Source organism: Petromyzon marinus, unplaced genomic scaffold (assembly GCF_048934315.1).
Source record: "Petromyzon marinus isolate PM22_M1 ecotype Great Lakes invasive population unplaced genomic scaffold, UKy_Petmar_22M1.pri1.0 PM_G_Scaffold_87, whole genome shotgun sequence".
NCBI classification, from domain to species: Eukaryota; Metazoa; Chordata; class Hyperoartia; order Petromyzontiformes; family Petromyzontidae; genus Petromyzon; species Petromyzon marinus.
This window is the reverse complement of record NW_027423043.1, coordinates 778,827-784,182: the sequence shown is the minus strand read 5'-3', so window position 1 is coordinate 784,182 and position 5,356 is coordinate 778,827.

The window sequence follows — 5,356 nt, the reverse complement described above, 5'->3', positions numbered from 1 at the left end:
TGAGCAACTTAGGCTTTTTAAATAGGTTTATTTCAGCAACTTAGACTTATTAAATAGCGTTATTAAATAGGCTTATTTCAGCAACTTAGGCTTATTAAATAGGCTTATTTCAGCAACTTATGCTTATTAAATAGCCTTATTAAACAGGTCTATTTCAGCAACTTAGGCTTATTAAGTAGCATTTTAAATAGGTTTATTTCAGCAACTTAGACTTACTAAATATACCTTTTTAAATAGGCTTAGTTCAGGAACTTCGGCTTATTAAATAGGCTTATTTCAGCAACTTAGGCTCATTAAATAGCCTTATTAAATAGGCTTATTTTATCAACTTAGGCTTATTAAATAGCCTTATTAAATAGGATTATTTTAGCAACTTAGACTTATTAAATCGACTTATTAAATAGACATTTCAGCAACTTAGGCTCATTAAATAGGCTTATGAAATATGCTTATTTCTGCAACTTAGACTTATTAGATAGGCCTATTAAATAGGCTTATTTTAGCAACTTAGGCTTATTAAATATGCTTATTTCAGCAACTTAGGCGTATTAAATAGCATTATTAAATAGGTTTATTTCTGCAACTTAGACTTATTAAATAGCCTTATTAAATAGGCTTATTTCAGCAACTTAGGCTTATTAAATAGGCTTATTTCAGCAACTTATGCTTATTAAATAGCCTTATTAAACAGGTCTATTTCAGCAACTTAGGCTTATTAAGTAGCATTTTAAATAGGTTTATTTCAGCAACTTAGACTTACTAAATATACCTTTTTAAATAGGCTTAGTTCAGGAACTTCGGCTTATTAAATAGGCTTATTTCAGCAACTTAGGCTCATTAAATAGCCTTATTAAATAGGCTTATTTTATCAACTTAGGCTTATTAAATAGCCTTATTAAATAGGCTTATTTTAGCAACTTAGACTTATTAAATCGACTTATTAAATAGACATTTCAGCAACTTAGGCTCATTAAATAGGCTTATGAAATATGCTTATTTCTGCAACTTAGACTTATTAAATAGACCTTTTTATATAGGCTTAGTTCAGCAACGTAGGCTTATTAAATAGGTTTATTTCAGCAACTTATGCTTATTAAATAGCCTTATTAATCAGGTTTATTTCAGCAACTTAGGCTCATTAAATAGCCTCATTAAATAGGCTTATTTCAGCAACTTAGGCTTATTAAATAGCCTTATTAAATATGCTTATTTTAGCAACTTAGACTTATTAAATCGACTTATTAAATAGACGTTTCATCAACTTAGGCTCATTAAATAGGCTTATGAAATATGCTTATTTCTGCAACTTAGACTTATTAGATAGGCCTATTAAATAGGCTTATTTCAGCAACTTAGGCTTATTAAATAGGTTTATTTCAGCAACTTAGACTTATTAAATAGCCTTATTTCAGCAACTTAGGCTTATTAAATAGGCTCATTTCAGCAACTTAGGCTTATTAAATAGCCTTAGTTCAGCAACTTAGACTTATTAAATAGGCTTATTCAGCAACTTAGGCTTATTAAATAGCCTTATTAAATAGGCTTATTTCAGCAACTTAGGCTTATTAAATAGGCTCATTTCAGCAACTTAGACTTATTAAAAAGGCTTATTTCAGCAACTTAGGCTTATGAAATAGGCTTTTCAGCAACTTAGGCTTATTAAATAGGCTTATTTCAGCAACTTAGACTTATTAAATAGGCCTATTAAATAGGCTTATTAAATAGACTGATTAAATAGGCTCATTAAATACTCATTAAATAGGCTTATTAAATAGGCTTATTAAATAGACTTATTAAATAGGCTCAATAAATAGGCTTATTAAATAGGCTTATTAAATAGGCTCAATAAATAGGCTTATAAAATAAGCTTATTAAATAGGCTCATTAAATAGGCTTATTAAATAGGCTTATTAAATAGGCATATTAAATAGGCTTATTAAATAGACTTATTAAATAGCCTCATTAAATAGGCTTATTTGAGCAACTTAGGCTTTTTAAATAGGTTTATTTCAGCAACTTAGACTTATTAAATAGCCTTATTAAATAGGCTTATTTCAGCAACTTAGGCTTATTAAATAGGCTTATTTCAGCAACTTATGCTTATTAAATAGCCTTATTAAACAGGTTTATTTCAGCAATTTAGGCTTATTAAGTAGCATTTTTAATTAGGTTTATTTCAGCAACTTAGACTTACTAAATATACCTTTTTAAATAGGCTTAGTTCAGAATCTTCGGCTTATTAAATAGGCTTATTTCAGCAACTTAGGCTCATTAAATAGCCTTATTAAATAGGCTTATTTCAGCAACTTAGGCTTATTAAATAGCCTTATTAAATAGGCTTATTTTAGCAACTTAGACTTATTAAATCGACTTATTAAATAGACATTTCATCAACTTAGGCTCATTAAATAGGCTTATGAAATATGCTTATTTCTGCAACTTAGACTTATTAGATAGGCCTATTAAATAGGCTTATTTCAGCAACTTAGGCTTATTAAATAGGTTTATTTCAGCAACTTAGACTTATTAAATAGCCTTAATTCAGCAACTTAAGCTTATTAAATAGGCTCATTTCAGCAACTTAGGCTTATTAAATAGCCTTAGTTCAGCAACTTAGACTTATTAAATAGGCCTATTAAAAAGGCTTATTAAATAGACTGATTAAATAGGCTTATTTCAGCAACTTAGACTTATTAAAAAGGCTTATTTCAGCAACTTAGGCTTATGAAATAGGCTTTTCAGCAACTTAGGCTTATTAAATAGGCTTTTCAGCAACTTAGGCTTATTAAATAGGCTTATTTCAGCAACTTAGGCTTATGAAATAGGCTTTTCAGCAACTTAGGCTTATTAAATAGGCTTATTTCAGCAACTTAGACTTATTAAATAGGCCTATTAAATAGGCTTATTAAATAGACTGATTAAATAAGCTCATTAAATACTCATTAAATAGGCTTATTAAATAGGCTTATTAAATAGACTTATTAAATAGGCTCAATAAATAGGCTTATTAAATAGGCTTATTAAATAGGCTTATTAAATATGCTCAATAAATAGGCTTATTAAATAAGCTTATTAAATAGGCTTATAAATAGGCGTATTAAATAGGCTTATAAATAGGCGTATTAAATAGGCTTATTAAATAGACTTATTAAATAGCCTCATTAAATAGGCTTATTTGAGCAACTTAGGCTTTTTAAATAGGTTTATTTCAGCAACTTAGACTTATTAAATAGCGTTATTAAATAGGCTTATTTCAGCAACTTAGGCTTATTAAATAGGCTTATTTCAGCAACTTATGCTTATTAAATAGCCTTATTAAACAGGTCTATTTCAGCAACTTAGGCTTATTAAGTAGCATTTTAAATAGGTTTATTTCAGCAACTTAGACTTACTAAATATACCTTTTTAAATAGGCTTAGTTCAGGAACTTCGGCTTATTAAATAGGCTTATTTCAGCAACTTAGGCTCATTAAATAGCCTTATTAAATAGGCTTATTTTATCAACTTAGGCTTATTAAATAGCCTTATTAAATAGGCTTATTTTAGCAACTTAGACTTATTAAATCGACTTATTAAATAGACATTTCAGCAACTTAGGCTCATTAAATAGGCTTATGAAATATGCTTATTTCTGCAACTTAGACTTATTAGATAGGCCTATTAAATAGGCTTATTTTAGCAACTTAGGCTTATTAAATATGCTTATTTCAGCAACTTAGGCGTATTAAATAGCATTATTAAATAGGTTTATTTCTGCAACTTAGACTTATTAAATAGCCTTATTAAATAGGCTTATTTCAGCAACTTAGGCTTATTAAATAGGCTTATTTCAGCAACTTATGCTTATTAAATAGCCTTATTAAACAGGTTTATTTCAGCAATTTAGGCTTATTAAATAGCATTTTAAAATAGGTTTATTTCAGCAACTTAGACTTATTAAATAGACCTTTTTATATAGGCTTAGTTCAGCAACATAGGCTTATTAAATAGGCTTATTTCAGCAACTTATGCTTATTAAATAGCCTTATTAATCAGGTTTATTTCAGCAACTTAGGCGTATTAAATAGCATTTTTAAATATGTTTATTTCAGCAACTTAGACTTATTAAATATACCTTTTTAAATAGGCTTAGTTCAGAAACTTAGGCTTATTAAATAGGCTTATTTCAGCAACTTAGGCTCATTAAATAGCCTCATTAAATAGGCTTATTTCAGCAACTTAGACTTATTAGATAGGCCTATTAAATAGGCTTATTTCAGCAACTTAGGCTTATTAAATAGGTTTATTTCAGCAACTTAGACTTATTAAATAGCCTTATTTCAGCAACTTAGGCTTATTAAATAGGCTCATTTCAGCAACTTAGGCTTATTAAATAGCCTTAGTTCAGCAACTTAGACTTATTAAATAGGCTTATTCAGCAACTTAGGCTTATTAAATAGCCTTATTAAATAGGCTTATTTCAGCAACTTAGGCTTTTTAAATAGGCTTATTTCAGCAACTTAGACTTATTAAAAAGGCTTATTTCAGCAACTTAGGCTTATGAAATATGCTTTTCAGCAACTTAGGCTTATTAAATAGGCTTATTTCAGCAACTTAGACTTATTAAATAGGCCTATTAAATAGGCTTATTAAATAGACTGATTAAATAGGCTCATTAAATACTCATTAAATAGGCTTATTAAATAGGCTTTTTAAATAGACTTATTAAATAGGCTCAATAAATAGGCTTATTAAATAGGCTTATTAAATAGGCTTATTAAATAGGCTCAATAAATAGGCTTATTAAATGGGCTTATTAAATAGGCTCATTAAATAGGCTTATTAAATAGGCTTATTAAATAGGCGTATTACATAGGCTTATTAAATAGACTTATTAAATAGCCTCATTAAATAGGCTTATTTGAGCAAAGTAGGCTTTTTAAATAGGTTTATTTCAGCAACTTAGACTTATTAAATAGCCTTATTAAATAGGCTTACTTCAGCAACTTAGGCTTATTAAATAGGCTTATTGCAGCAACTTATGCTTATTAAATAGCCTTATTAAACAGGTTTATTTCAGCAATTTAGGCTTATTAAGTAGCATTTTTAAATAGGTTTATTTCAGCAACTTAGACTTATTAAATATACCTTTTTAAATAGGCTTAGTTCAGAAACTTCGGCTTATTAAATAGGCTTATTTCAGCAACTTAGGCTTATTAAATAGCCTTATTAAATGGGCTTATTTTAGCAACTTAGACTTATTAAATCGACTTATTAAATAGACATTTCAGCAACTTAGGCTCATTAAATAGGCTTATGAAATATGCTTATTTCTGCAACTTAGACTTATTAGATAGGCCTATTAAATAGGCTTATT